The sequence below is a fragment of the Balaenoptera acutorostrata genome, chromosome 1, assembly GCF_949987535.1.
Source record: "Balaenoptera acutorostrata chromosome 1, mBalAcu1.1, whole genome shotgun sequence".
Lineage (NCBI taxonomy): Eukaryota > Metazoa > Chordata > Mammalia > Artiodactyla > Balaenopteridae > Balaenoptera > Balaenoptera acutorostrata.
The window spans coordinates 16,544,546-16,561,167 of NC_080064.1; the positions used below are offsets into that span (position 1 = coordinate 16,544,546).

General features: G+C 37.5%; 1 protein-coding gene and 1 non-coding gene across 18 annotated transcripts in view; one reads left to right on the forward strand and one right to left on the reverse strand.

Annotated features, from left to right (window-relative positions):
* The window catches only part of EIF4G3 (eukaryotic translation initiation factor 4 gamma 3), a 398,991-nt gene that overhangs the window by 344,878 nt on the left and 37,491 nt on the right, over positions 1 to 16,622 (reverse strand). The gene's annotated exons all lie outside the window — the stretch shown is intronic.
* On the forward strand, positions 13,071 to 13,177 carry LOC114236827 (U6 spliceosomal RNA). Its single transcript, XR_003622687.2, has one exon. It is a non-coding gene; the product is annotated as a U6 spliceosomal RNA (small nuclear RNA).

The window sequence follows — 16,622 nt, forward strand, 5'->3', positions numbered from 1 at the left end:
TATAGTGAAGGCATTTCTATGACATAGAAATGCTATGGCATATACAGTTATCTTTTTGATGGTCAAGGGATCAACTCAGGGATTAAAAATACATATTCTCTTCCTTAAATATCTCAAATATTATATATGTCTTCCAAATATTCAAGGTGTATGACAGAGCTTTAGACAAATGTATTCCAAATGCAAACATTCAAACTGCCATCCAAGAACCCATAGTAAAGATGTGCTATTGCTTGTTATATGGGCACTACTGGCTTCAAACACCAGAAAGACAGCAAATCTGATACACGCAAACCTAGGAGATACTGCAGGTTCAGTTCCAGACCACCACAATAAAGTTAGTATCACAATAAAATGAGCCACACAAATTTTTTGGTTTCCTAGGGCACATAAAAGTTATGTTTACACTATACTGTAGTCTATTAAGTGTGCAATAGCATTGTCTTAAAAAAAACTGTACATACCTTAATTTAAAAATACTTTATTGCTAAAAGATGCTAACCATTATCTGACAACTCAGTCTGTGAAACACAATAAAGTGAAAGTGCAACAAAACAAGGCATGCCTGTACTGGGGTAGGTTTTATTTTGCTTCTGTAGAAGGCCAACTCACTGAGCCATGTACAGAGAGGAAGGCTTGACTGCCTACAGTAGAAATAGATTATTCAGAATTCTGAAATCTTCTCAAACTGTAATACCCAAAATTTGTTGAAATCTCAATATGTTGGCTTTCTCATTTTTCTGTAAAGTCCTTTTTTTGACAGTATATTTTTATTTAATTTTTCTACTGAGGTAGAGTTGATTTACAATATTATATAAATTTCAGGTGTACAACAGTGATTCACAATTTTTAAAGGTTAGGTTCCATTTATAGTTATTATAAAATATTGGCTATATTCCCTGTACTATACAGTATATCCTTGTAGCTTATTTATTTTATACACAGTAGTTTGTTCCTCTTAATCCCTTACCCCTATCTTGTCCCTCCCCACTTCCCTCTCCCCCACTGGTAACCACTAGTTTGTTCTCTATAGCTGAGTCTGTTTCTTTTTTGTTATATTCACTAGTTTGTTTCATTTTTTAGATTCCACATATAAGTGGTATCATACAGTATTTGTCTTTCTCTGTCTGATTTATTTCACTTAGCATAATGCCCTCCAAGTTCATCCATGTTGCCGTAAATGGCAAAATTTCATTCTTTTTTATGTATGAGTAGTATTCCATTGTATATATGTACCACATCTTCTTTCTCCATTCATCTGTCGTTGGCCATTTACGTTGCTTCTATATCTTGGCTACTGTAAATAATGCTGCTATGAACATTGGGGTGCATGTATCTTTTTGAATCGGTGTTTTTTTCTTCAAATATATACTCAGGAGTGGGACTGCTGGATCATATGGCAGATCTATTTTGAGGAAACTCCATTCTGTACAGCCCTTTTTAAAGGAAGCATAAAATGGCATTCATTTCGGTCTGACAACAAGGTATATTCCTAAAAAGTTAAATAGCTTAATTCTTTGAATAAGAGTAATACTAACCATTTTAAACTGGTCACACTAAAGACCTTCATTTTTATGAAAACATATGCCAAGGAGCTCCTTTTCTCAATTGCTAACCAAAAAAAGGGGGAGAGGATAACACATCAGAAGTGATTTTCTGTTACTATGGTGTTTTCTGGTTTTGTCCTTCTTCAACACCAAGTAGATCTAAGATTACCTCCACATCAGTTAACTGTTTCAACTTATTCAGGTTAAGAAACAAGTTCTACAAGACCACATTTAAAGTGACACACATTACCAAAAAATGTACCCAGGCAATATCAACTACTACAAATATGAACAAGAGGCAAGAAATTTAATTATATATCCACTTAAATCCACTGATTTCTCAATAACTGTGTACCCATTACAATGCTATTATGTAAAAGATCAAATCTGGCTTATATATATGGAACTTACGAGATATAAAAAACAGCTTTTTAAAAGAGGAAACACAATTAGACAGTATAATCATATGATCACCTTAGCATAAAACAAGAAAACATGACAATTCTTCATGCCTGGAGAACTGAGCTTGGAAAGCAAAAACTTCTGATAATTACAGATCTAATTTAAAGTTTTTTTTTACTGGTATTAAAGCTCTAACATTAATATATAATAGTATATCACATGTTAACATATATGAGCAATTCTCAGAAGTCAGATTAATATGATAAAACAAGAACAAGAGTTTTAATTAAGATGCTCCATTAGCCTATAAATATAACCGGATTAGTTACTTAAGCACAAATTATCTCTGTATACCCAGTATCAGATCAATTTCAGGGAGACAGTAACACTGAAGATTTTAATAGTCACCAGTTTATTTCAAAATAGAAAAATGAACCAGGCATATCTTGATGATGATCTTCTGGAGTTAGCACATTCCATCAAGATCATTCAATTGTTGACTAAGTTACTGTGAAACAAAAATAAATAGGGAAGGCCTAGAAACAGTGCTTAAATACTGTTGAAATAGTGACCTCACTTTGTCAAGGACAAAGGGCCCTTATAAAGAAAGTCTTATGGTTACATATTCCATATAATAAGAATAGCTAACATTATTAGGCACTTACTAAGCCAGGCCCTGTTCTAGCACATTAATTCATTTACAACAAACCTAGGAGAAAAGTTCTACTATTTTGCTCCATTTCAGGATGAGACAACTGAAGCACAGAAAAGGCCAAAAAAAACAAAAACAAAACTTTTCCAAGCTTCCTAAATATTCTAACTCCAGAGTCCATACTCTTAACCATAATACTACACTGCATTTATATAAAGTATTAAGCCTTAAGCTGAAGAGACTTAAACAAACATTTGTCAAGATAAGGGAAACAAAGACATCAGGTACCAGAGTTATCACATTAAGAAAGTTGGCTCTATTTCAATTGATGAAGTAATAGTTGCGTTTGCCTTGGAACTCTCACCTCTGTATTCCAATCTACTTTCCCCAGTTAGTGGCATTTCCCCTCCTTGATAGGCATCAAGTGTCTTTAGCATCACTTTAAATAGCAAAAGACTGGATCTCAATCACAAATAACATACCTTAATAGACAGATGACCAAATACAGTTTAGAGACTTCTGGAAGTATTCCTATTTTATCACAAGGATAGGTTCCTTAAGCTCAGAGAAAAATGTTCTAAAAGTAAAATTTAAGATACTACCTAGGAAACTGAACAAATATTTTGGAAGAAAACAGGGTCATCCTGATCTCTGTAGACAAATGGAACAATATGGTAATGCAGCATAGTAAGATATTACAGATTTTAGGTGGGTAGGTATATGTAAAATCAGAGTAATTCTTACAAGTCATATAAATATCATGTCTCAGCTCTAAACCCTCCAAAGGCTTCCCATATCAAAATAAAATTCTTACCATTTCCTACATGGGCCTACATGAACTTGCTCCCCACTTCCTCATCTCCAACTACACTGGCCACCTTTAGCTACTTCAAATGTGTGTACATGGGACAACCTCAGAGATCTAACCCCACCTATGCATTAAGGCCATCCTGGCTTCCTAGCAACAGTATGTTAATAGCTTGTTTTGAGGACTCAGAGATTCAAACAGCAACTACCTCAGAAACCATTTGCCACAGAGCTAGCATCTTACATTGATCATCAGGCACTAATATTCATGAAATCACCCAGCTCCTCCAGGAGAGAATGTGAGAAAAGTACATACAACAAATGAAAGAAATAGTATGGTGAAAAAAACATCAAGTATCTGTATTAAAAATATAATGTCTTCAATCAAAAAAATGGGCAGAAGATCTAAATAAACATTTCTCCAAAGAAGACATACAGATGGCCAACACGCACATGAAGATTCTTAGTATCGCTAATTATTAGAGAAATGCAAATCAAAACTACAAAGAGGTATCACCTCACAGCAGTGAGAACGGCCATGATCAAAAAGTCTACAAATAATAAATGCTGGAGAGGGTGTGGAGAAAAAGGAACCCTCCTACACAGTTGGTAGGAATGTAAATTGGTACAGCCACTATGGAGAACAGTATGAAGGTTCCTTAAAAAATTAAAAATGGAGTTACCATATGATCCTGCAATCCCACTCCTGGGCACATATCTGGAGAAAACTATAATTCGAAAAGACACATGTACCGCAATGTTCAGTGCAGCACTGTTTACAATAGCCAAGACATGGAAGCAACCTAGATGTCCATCAACAGATGAATGGATAAAGAAGATGTGATACACACACACACACACACACACACACACACACACACACACACACGGAATATTACTCAGCCACAAATAAGAATGAAATAATGCCATTTGCAGCAACATGGATGGACCTAGAGATTATCATACTAAGTGAAGTAAGCCAGTCAGAGAAAGACAAACATCATATGATACCGTTTATATGTGGAATCTAAAAAAAACCCAAAAAGATACAAATGATCTTATTTGCAAAACAGAAAGAGACTCACAGACATAGAAAACAAACTTATGGTTACCAAAGGGGAAAGGGGGGTGGGGAATAAACTGGGAGATTGGGATTAACACATACACACTACTATATATAAAATAGTCAACAAGAACCTACTGTATAGCACAAGGAACTATATTCAATATTCTGTAATAACCTATATGGGAAAACAATCGGAAAAAGAATATATATATACATATAACTGAGTCACTGTGCTGTACACCTGAAACTAACATGATATTGTAAATCAACTATATTTCAATAAAATATATATATAATGTCTTACACATTACATAATTCACTTCACCAGCTCTGCCAGTAAAAGTAAAAAAATATTTCTTCCTACAATTTAAAAGGCACCAATGAAAAGAACTTAAGTTTGAGCAATGTCAGTCATGTAACTTTGCTTTTGTCATGATGAAGCTCAGATTCAAATCTGTAACCCACAACCAACAACCATCCAGCATCTTTGGCATTCATTTCTATATAATACTCATGCTCTACCTATCTGTCTGTCTGTTGGTACTTTTTTAATCCCTATCCTTATTTCCCCTTTGCTTTGATTTCTTTATCTGGTTTTATTTTTTTATTGAAGTAACACTGATTTATAACATTATATAAGCTTCATTTGTACAACATTATGTTTCTACTTCTGTATACCCTATAGCATGCTCACCACCAAAAATCTGGTTTCCATCTGTCACCATACAGTTGATCCCCTTTACCCATTTTGCCCTCCCCCTCTGGTAACCACTACTGTGTTCTCTGTAACTATATTTGGTTTTGTTTAGTTTGGTTGTTCTTTTATTTTATTAGTTTTTATATTCCACTTATGAATGAAATCACACAATATTCATCTTTGTCCAACTTATTTCACTTAGCATGATACCCTCAAGGTTCATCAATGTTGTCACAAATGGCAAGATTTCACCTTTTTAAGGCTGAGTAGTATTCCACTCGTGTGTGTGTGTGTGTGTGTGTGTGTGTGTGTGTGTGTGTGTGTGTGTGTGTGTGTGTGTGTGCGCGCGCGCGCGCCTATACACCACATCTTCTTTATCTATTCATCCACTGATGGGCGCTTAGGTGGTTTTCATAGCTTGGCTATTGTAAATAGTGCTGCAATGAACACAGGGGTGCATATATCTTTTCAAAGTGTTTTTGCATTCTTTGGATAAATACCCAGAAGTGGGACAGCTGGATCACATGGTAGTTCTATACTTAACTTTTCTGAGGAATGTCCAATACTGCCTTCCATAGTGGCTGTACAAATTTACACTCCCACCAACAGTGTATAAGGGTTCCCTTTTCTCCACATCCTCGCCAACACTTGTTATTGCTTGTTTTTTTATCTATCTTTATTTTTGGCTGTGTTGGGTCTTCATTGCTGCATGTGGGCTTTCTCTAGTTGCGGCGAGCAGGGGCTACTCTTCGTTGCAGTGCGCAGGCTTCTCATTGCAGTGGCTTCTCTTGTTGTGGAGCACGGGCTCTAGGCGCACAGGCTTCAGTAGTTGTGGCACGCGGGCTCAGTAGTTGTGGCTCATGGGCTCTAGAGCGCAGGCTCAGAAGTTGTGGCGCACGGGCTTAGTTGCTCCATGGCATGTGGGATCTTCCCAGACCAGGGCTCGAACCCGTGTCCCCTGCATTGGCAGGCAGATTCTTAACCACTGAGCCACCAGGGAAGTCCCACTTGTTTTTTTTGATAATAACCATTCTTGCAGGTGTGAGGTGATATTTCATAGTGGTTTTGACTTGCAGTTCCCTAATAATCAGCAATGTTGAACATCTTTTCCTGTGCCTGTTGGCCATCTGTATGTCTTCTTTGGAAAAATGTCTATTCAACTCCTCTGCCCATTTTTTAATCATGTTGTTGTTGTTGAGTTGTATGAGTTCTTTATATATGTTAGATATTAACCCCTTATCAGATATAGCATTTGCAAATATCTTCTCCCATTCCGTAGGTTGTCTTTTCATCTTACTGATGATTTCCTTTGCTGTGCAGAAGCTTTTTAGTTTGATGTAACGCCATTTGTTCATTTTTGCTTTTGTTTCCCTTGCCTGAGAAGACAGATCTAAAAAGATATTGCTAAGGCCATCTTTACCTAATTTTATCATCTATTATTATTTCAAGTATTTTTGTAAACCACTTTGAATCCTTCTTTGAATGAAGTTTAGCACAGATTAATTAACTCTACAGATTACTATTAAATTTCTGTTTCTGCTTAAGATACAGAAAACTACAAAAACATGGCACCCTCTCTAAAAGAAGACAAGACCAGATTACCTGAAACACCACAACCTTTCTTGAGCCCATCAGACTGCTGAAGTTGCAAGGCAACCAAATAACCCGAATTCCAAAGAGGAACAAGACCCTCCAATAAAGAACATACACAGTAGATGAGAAGAGAAAGGGGTAATCATAATACAGTGAATACAAAGATCTGCTAAATACTTACTGAATTCCTAAAAGGTATAGGCTAGCATGCCAATTTCCCAACTGGGTGCCCTATCCACAACAGGAGTCTGCACTCACTTGCAAGCTCTTCTCCACTGGCCTCCAAAGGGTGCTCATGAAAAAGATTGGTTTCATGGCAGAACACCAGAGAGAGTCCCACTCAATGGCACAGGAATTCAGGAGGTGACCAGTCATTGCTGGGAACAGGAACATAGCCGCACTTGATTCCCCATATCCTTTTCTCCTATGAAGCAAAGGTGTTAGGCCACTGGAGTAGGGGCAGCAAACCCTTTCTGTCCTAGGACACTGGCAAACATTTGTTGTTGCTGAGATAAAGAGATAAGCAAATCCCTCTATCCCTGTGGGGAGGGGTAAGTAACCATCTTGTGCCTAGGATCCCACACAAATACACCATCCAGGAGCCTCCTAATGCTGGGAGAGGGGCAGGAAACCCTATCCAAGAATAAGTACAAACACAAGGCAAACAGTGGCTGCCACAAGGAGGAGAGGGAACAATGACAAAGTCCTATTTATAAGGCCCAGATGAACAGGGTCTGCAAAAGACTGAAGCTGAACTGAGATAACTGCCTCCAACATAATCATAACACCAAGGAGCAAGCAACAGCATTCTACCACCAGGGGTAACAGTAGCCACCACTACAAGACTATGAAGACTGCGGTGCACTGAAAGTAATGATAACGACAATGAAACCCCAAACTAGTTCAATTCATGACTAGTTTGGCTTAACACCACACACTGACAGCCCAACAGAAGTGGGGTGTACCCATTTCCAAACATAAATACAATTTACCTCAGTCTCAACTGTTGTTCTATACACTATGCCCAACACCTAAACAAAAATTATGAGACACACAAAAAAAAACAGCCTATGGTCAAGAAAAAAAGCAACCAATACAAGTAGACTTAGGGATGATCCAGATGCTAGAACTATCAGAGAAGGATATTTTTTAAAATTGTGATTAATATGTTAAAGGACTTAGTGAAAAAGGTGGACAACATACATGAACAGATTAGATAATATCAGCAAAGAGATGAAAATTTTTCTATACGTTAAATGTAAATGCTAGAAATAAAAAATACAATGTCAGAGATAAAGAATTCCTTCTACAGATTCAGCAGCAGACTGGACTCAGCTGATGAAAGAATCAATAAACTTGGAAAATAGATGAAGACATCAATAGAAATTATCAAAACTGAAACACAGGGAGAAAAAAAGAAAAACAGAAGGTCCAATGTTGAGGGACTATCAAATGGTCTAACATACACGTAAATGAGGTCTCAGAAGGAAAAAGGAGACTAAGGCAGAAGAAATACTTGAAAAGATAAATACACGTAAATGAGGTCTCAGAAGGAAAAAGGAGACTAAGGCAGAAGAAATACTTGAAAAGATAAAGGCCAAGAATTTTCCAGAAATAATAAAAGATACCAAACAGATTCAAGAAGCTTAAAGAAATCCCAAGCAGGATAAAATAAAACAACAACACATACCTGCCTAGCCGCATCAAACAGCTTGAAGGCAACCAGAGGGGGTAAAAAATACTACATACATAATCAAGAACAAAGATAAGAATTACCGTAGATCTTATCAGAAACTATGCAAGCCAGAAGACAATGTTTTTCACTACCTTCAATGCTGTAAAAGAAAAAATTTGTCAACCCAGAATTCTATATGCAGGAAAATTATTTTTCATCATGAAGGCAAAGATCACTATCAACCTAAACAATGTTCTCCATGCCAAACTGAAGATAAATACTGCTAGATACTTTTACTTGAAATGCAATAAACATGGTAAAAAGTGTCTTTGCCCTTGAAATGATGTTAAAAAATTGAGAGGTTATTTTCCATAATACTCAGATATTTTCCTTAACATTCAAATGAAAGTTTATCATCTCCTAAACACGCTTCTAAAAGCCCTTCCTGGGCTTCCCTGGTGGCGCAGTGGTTAAGTATCAGCCTGCCAATGCAGGAGACATAGGTTCAAGCCCTGGTCCAGGAAGATCCCACATGCCGCAGAGCAACTAAGCCCATGTGCCACAGCTACTGAGCCCGCGTGCCACAACTACTGAAGCCCGTGTGCCTAGAGCCCATGCTCCGCAACAAGAGAAGCCACAGCAATAACTCCATGCACCACAACGAAGAGTAGCCCCCACTCGCCGCAACTAGAGAAAAGCCGACATGCAGCAACGAAGACACAATGCAGCCAAAAATTTAATTAATTAATTAAATAAAAGCCCTTCCTGTTAACCCTGATACCTCTCATCCAGTCTATGGTTTAGAATACTATGGAGGAACTGAAACAATCAAAAGAGAATGAAACAAACCTAGGGAAAAATGCTGAATGAAAAAAAAAAGGTTCTCTCTGAATAGTAGAATTATGTTTGATTTTTTTTTTCTTCACAACATCTAAAGCTTCATATTTTCCATTATGAACAGTTACTATTTTTGTTTCAGATGGAAAAAAAATCCTATTACACAAAAATGACAATGTACCATAGTTAAATAATACTGCACTTTAGAGACAGGGCTGAAGTCAAGTACAAACCCTTTCTTTCTTCATAGTTGGTGCCTATACCATACCGGTATGGAGTATCACTGCTAGTTACAGGAAAGTGAATGCAGAGCAATCAAGTAAACACAGTGCTACCTTCTACCATAGCCCTACCTTTCAGAGTAATAAAAATCAAAAAGGAGCAGCTTATAGCTTACATATTCCACTCATCACCATCTTCTCCAACAATTAAAAAAGAGGCTAATAACAAACTAGGTTTCCAGGCAGCTCTTTAAACCCAAAGGCCATAAGTACTAAGGCTTGAAAAATATCTGATATGCTGATAATAAACCACCCAGGATGGTTTAAGGGGCTTTATATACTCTAGTCCTCCCCATTATCCAAATAACGTTAAGTACTCCTACTACCATTTATGGATAAGGAAGTACAGATATCAGAATTTAGATCCTTAAAGATCACTGTCGGGACTTTCCTGGCGCTCCAGTGGTTAAGACTCCACACTCCCAATGCAGGGGGCACAGGTTCGACCCCTGGTGGCGGAATTAGATCCCACATGCCGCGTGGCAAAATGAAAAAAAAAAAAAAAGAGAGAGAGATCACTATCATCATATGCATTATCCCTAGTCCTTAAATTGTATTCCTAGATTTCCACTGTGTATTTTAATGTCACTTGCTTCTTCAATGCTTATGCCTATTAACAGTGAACAGACCATATTTAATAAAAACCTCACATAAGAATTATACTTCACTGTGCAAAATAATTTGAAACGGTCTTGTCCCTACCCTTTAGGAGACAAAAATCTTCTGCTTTTTGGCCACTCCCCACAGCATGCAGGATCTTACTTCCCTGACCAGGGATCAAACCCGTGCAGCCTGCAGTGGAAGCTTGGAGTTCTAACCACTGGACCAGCAGGGAAGTCCCCCAAAATCTTAATTGCTCAAAATATTGGCTAATAATACTTAGATTAGCTCTTTCAAACAAAACCTTGCAACTTCTCAGTCAAAATGACTTAATAACTCTATACAGAAATACAAAGTTGGAAGTAAGTTCAGAAAATACTCACAGGATGAAAAAATACACACAAAACAATTTAGATTTAATAATTCTGATTTCTTCCACAACTGAATTAAAACTAAAAAGATTTAGAAAACTCAAATATAAGTATGTAGTAAATATAAAAGAAATACACTGCACTAATAAATCCCAAATTCAGGATAACAGTTACCTCTAATGAAAGAATCAAGTGATAAAGGAGGGGTACATGCTGAGGTCTTTAAATATACTGATAATGTTTTGTTTGTGAAGCTGGTTGATGGATACTTGGGTTTGCTATACTACAGTGTACTTCTGTATAGTATCTGCAGTATTTCAAAATACATCTTTTAAGTTTTCAAACCATATGTCACTCTTTATCTCCCTGAACACAAATGTAAATAATCGTTACCATACTATTACTGCAGTTTCTAGAAGAAGAACTATATCCCACCACATACACTAAACTTACACACTAACTCCAACCATGACAAGTAAATGCCTTTTGTGACAAAAGACAGTATAACCTATTTTCATCATTTTTACAGTGAGGTCAATCCCACCTACCTATCCACAGTAGTATTATGAAAACGAAGTGGGACAAAAAATGAACAGTCCACATGTTCATCAAATGTTAGTTATTATTAGTGGCAACCGCTAAAGTACAAAAATGCAAAAAATATGACATTGTATGTCAGTATTTACAAACTGTAGGTCTTCACATGTGTACTTATTCCTGACAGTGTATACATTTCCTTCCACTCCTAATTTGTGGAATAACCTTGGGAATGGATACATGTATAACTAACATAGGTGAAAAACATGTCTAGCTCCCAGAAATGCAATAAATCATGCCAAAAATCTTCAGAGGCAGTGTTTAAAGCTTCCTGTTCTCAGTATAGACTTCTAGTAAACATTATTTATTAGTGTCTACTTTGTGCCTAGCACTAACGGACCCTAGAGAAATAGAAACAAAAAATATAATTCCTGCCTTAAGCATTTAGTTCAGTAAAGAAAATAAATAATAAATTTATCTATAGCTGTTAGTAGAGCAACTAACCCAGCTGGAAAGAGGTGTGAAGTATCACCCTATTGATTGGTACTCTCTGCCATATAGCTCCTCCTCTTTATCCTTTCCCTTGCCCCCAGTTCTGCTAGTCCCGGTCTTCTCTGAAAGCAGACAGGAAAGCAGTACTTAACCTTTCTATATACTACAGAAGTGCATTATTCACTAGGTAACCTCTAAGCTACATGGGGCTATAGAGCACTTGAAATACAGCTACCACAAGGTGGATGTGCTATAAGTGTAAAATATACACTGGAGTGCAAAGACTTAGGTACAAAGAAAGAATGTAAAATACAGTATCTCACTAATAATTTTTATAATGATCACATCTTGAAATGATAATATTTTGGATATACTGGGTAAGTATGTTATTAAAATTGATTTTACCTGTTTTCACTTTGTAACATGGTTACTAGAAAATCTAAAATTACACAGCTGGTTTACATATTTCCACCCAACAAATAATCCATAAAAAAAATTAAAACTGAATACATAATGCACTTCAAAAGTATTCAGTAAGGATTAGCTAAATCTGAATCTTAGATTGAAATTTCAAAAATATTAGCTAAAGTAACCTATAACCATATCTAAATTCAATCTTTTTAAAAATCAAACATGAAGAAAGAAAGGATCTATGTTGTCAGAATTCTAATTACCTAGGGCATGTGTTTATGGTCTGACAATGACACTCATTAACCCAACAAACTGAAACCACAAACGTTACTTTTCTAGATTAATTTTCAGTAAAATTGTTCCTCCTCCTATTACACTGAATTACACTAGAAATAGCCCAGTATACCACAGTTCATCAAAATCATACCACAGCATCAAAACCCAAGCTCTTTCTATAATTACAGAGAAGTAAACTTCAAAACATCCTAAAAACAAGGCATTTACTTATGAGCGCTCAATTCATTTAAATTACGTGTAAGTGCATTCTTACAGAATCTGACCTCTGGGGCTAAAAGTCAAAGCTCTTGCTCTTTAGTATCTAGAGAGGCCATGAAAATTAATTCATTAGGTACATGACTCACACTGACCTGAGTTCCTCAAGAGTCACCTGAAGGACCAGCGTAAGAGCAAAGAGAGAATTCCAAAGGCCCTCCTTCCCCAAGCCAAGGAGACTTACGTGGCTGAGAAGATTCTGAATAGATCAAACCAAAGAGACTATAAATGGACCCAGAGAGACTACAAATGACATCCAGGGGCCCTAAGACATGACTAGGCATTCCCTCATCTCTAGAAGAACTTAAATAAAGATCAGTACTAAAGAAGCTAAAGAACTATTACTCTTCCACTCAATATTCATATGTAAAAGTCCCAAAGCCCAGGAAATTTGACCCCAAGGATGTCCATAATATATATTCCAGGAATCACAGAACCAAGACAGCCTCCTTGCCAGTACTTTATAACACAAAAAAAATGTTATTTGAGGGCAAGACGTGGCCTTTGAAAAACTGCCTAAACTGCACCCACTTAAGAGTAACCACTTTGAGCGCTCACTTCGGCAGCACATATACTAAAATTGGAACAACGCAGAGAAGATTAGCATGGCCCTGGCGCAAGGATTACACACAAATTCGTGAAGCGTTCCATATTTTCTGATTCACTTTGTTATACAGCAGAAACTAACACAACGTTGTAAAGCAATTACACTCCAATAAAGATGTTAAAAGTAAATAAACAAAAAATAAAAGAGAAAAAAAATAAAAATAAAAAAATAAAGGTAACCACTTCGGACCTCCCTGGCGTTCCAGTGGTTAAGAATCCGCCTGCCGGGCTTCCCTGGTGGCGCAGTGGTTGAGAATCTGCCTGCTAATGCAGGAGACACGGGTTCGAGCCCTAGTCTGGGAAGATCCCACATGCCACGGAGCAGCTGGGCCCGTGAGCCACAGCTGCTGAGCCTGCGCGTCTGGAGCCTGTGCCCCGCAACGGGAGGGGCCACGATAGTGAAAGGCCCACGCACCGCGATGAAGAGCAGTCCCCGCACCGCGATGAAGAGTGGCCCCCGCTTGCCGCAACTAGAGAAAGCCCTCGCACGAACCGAAGACCCAGCACAGCCAAAAATAAATGGATAAATGAATAAATAAATAAATAAAATAAATTAAAAAACAAAACAAAAAAAAAACAAACTCTAAAAAAAAAAAAAAAAGAATCCGCCTGCCAATGCAGGGGACATGGGTTCGAGCCCTGGTCTGGGAAGATCCCACATGCCACGGAGCAACTAAGCCCGTGCACCACAACTACTGAGCCTGTGCTCTAGAGCCCACAAGCCACAACTACTGAAGCCTGCATGCCTAGAGCCCGTGCTCCACAACGAGAGAAGCCACCACAATGAGAAGCCCGTGCACCTCAATGAAGAGTAGCCCCGACTCGCTGCAACTAGAGAAAGCCCACGCTCAGCAACGAAGACGCAACGCAGCCAAAAATAAATATTTTTTCATTAAAAATAAATAAATAAATAAAAGTAACCACTTTAGCCAAACTGCAGCCTTGGTGATTTACAGTTCTGTTTACAGATTTTCATAAGAGAAACAGTTAATCACATCACAAACAATGAAGACTTATCAATTCTATATATGGTCCAGAGTTAAAGCACAAAAATACTAGTGGCTAACCCCAAACACTTAAAAATAATAATGACCAAGTGTTTCCATATCCCTTGGTATGTTGAAACACAACAAGGATTGACTTGAGCTCAATACCTATGTATAATACAAAGGGACAGTTGACACAACTTCTTTTCACATAAGAGCACCCCCAAAGTGACCCACCCTCAGCCTGGATTAGGTAAGAACCAGTATCTATGGTCCTAGAGAACCCTGTGCCTTTCTTTAATACAGCAAATATCACACATATTACACTTATCTCTTTAATCATCTCTCCCTCACCACATTGCAGGACCCTAATATCTCTGGCACCTAACACAATGCTGGGCGTATCTCTGAGTGCTCAAAAAAAATCTGCTGGTTGAATGGATAATATGGAGCTATGCTGTCCAATGTGGCAGCCTCTAGCCACATGTAGCTATTTAAATATAAACTTAATTAAAATTAAATGAAATTTTAAAATTTAGTTCCTCAGTCACACTTGCCACCTTTCAAGTGCTCGTTGCTACGTATGGTTAGTGGCTGCCATATTGGACAGTGTAGACACAGAATGTTTTCAACATCACAGAAAGTTCTATTGGACACTGCCTGGAGTGTCCCTTGATTCTGGAGGCATTTCCTAACAGGATTATTATTCTAAGAGAGAAAAGGTAGAAAGAAAAATGTTTTAAATGTGCATCAAATTCCAATAGTAAACAATACAACCAAAGGAAAGGAGGTTCTTCTGCAAGACTGTCTCTAACATCAACTATGTTTCAAACTTTTCTGATAATTCTTTATTGCTAAAGTTTCATTATCAACTAACCCCCTTCTCCCACATATTTCCCTGTTGTGCCTAAAAGAAAGCCCTTAGTGACAAAAAGGGCTGCTGCCCATACTCTAGGAAGGTGAAAAAAAGAATATATGAGATTATTTTTACCCTAATCATAGGCTAATAAAAAGGTCAAAAAGGATTTTGGAATTAGTTTAGTCTAGTTAACCAATTTTACAGAGAAAGAGACTGAGCACACAGAAGTAAAATAACCTACAGAAAAGAAGAGATGTTAGAAGCAGACCAAACAGGTAAGGGAAAACAAAAAGCAGAGTGCACAGAAAGCCAGAAACTTCTATTTTTTTTACAGAATTATGGCATATTATCCAAAATATCAAAATAGTCTATACTTAAAAGGGAATGATAAGTAATAGTAAAAGGTCAAGAAACTCTCAACCAAAGTTCTGTCTTGTGTAAGAGACCCTAAGTTTCCCCTTACAAACCCTAATATATTATTTAAATGCTTTCACTGGCAGTTTACTTTTTCTTTCCATAATATAATCACATAAATTATTTATTCTCATAGTCAGAATCTATTTATTCCTACTAGTCAGAATAGATTTCAATTAAGCCACAAATACAGGCAGCTAAAACTGAAAGTAGAATATTTACTAGTTATTTTCAATGGAAACATAATTCCAATGACAAGTTAAGAGTATAAACAATGAAAGTGAACTAAGGGGAGAGAAATAATTTGCTTCTCAAAAATGAAATCACTTCTGTCACTCTGAAAACGTTATCTGAATGAAAACCACAGTAAGAGTGTTTCTGCTTCTTAACTGATTTTCATTTCCATGACCTATAAATAAAAATACAGAAGAAAGTAATTTTAAGTTCTCTTATTACTTCACTATGAGCAAAAGCAAATTCAAGGCAATAAATCCAAAGATGTTATTAAAACAGAGAAAGACTGACAAATATATTTTTTTGACATAATACTTATGTAGCTTGGAGTGTCCTCAGCCTCGTATTCTTAAATAAACACTGAATTTTGTTTTTCAAAGGGCACAAATCTCTCCTTTGTAGGAATTTTATATATCTAATTTCTTACACCTAATTTCTTACACCTAAAGTTATAAGAAAGCTTTTATATCTGCTCCATTAGGTCGAGAATCCGCCTGCCAATGCAGGGGACATGGGTTCGATCCTTGGTCCAGGAAGATCCCACATGCCGCGGAGTAACTAAGCCCACGTGCCACAACTACTGAAGTCCACGCACCTAGAACCCATGCTCCGCAACAAGAGAAGCCACCACGATGAGAAGCCCGGGCACCACAACAAAGAGTAACCCCCGCTCGCCGCAACTAGAGAAAGCCCAGGCAGCAACGAAGACCCAACACAGCCAAAAATAAATAAATAAATAAATAAATAAATTTAAATAAATAAATAAAAATTCTAGGCAGGTTTACGGTAATCCCAATAATCCTCAATAACAACAGGGGCAGGACTATGCGTTGCACACAATAAACTTTGCTGGATTAAGAAAGTTCACTGGGCTTCCCTGGTGGCGCAGTGGTTGAGAATCTGCCTGCTAATGCAGGAGACACGGGTTCGAGCCCTGGTCTGGGAAGATCCCGCATGCCGCGGAGCGGCTGGGCCCGTGAGCCACAGCTGCTGAGCCTGCGCG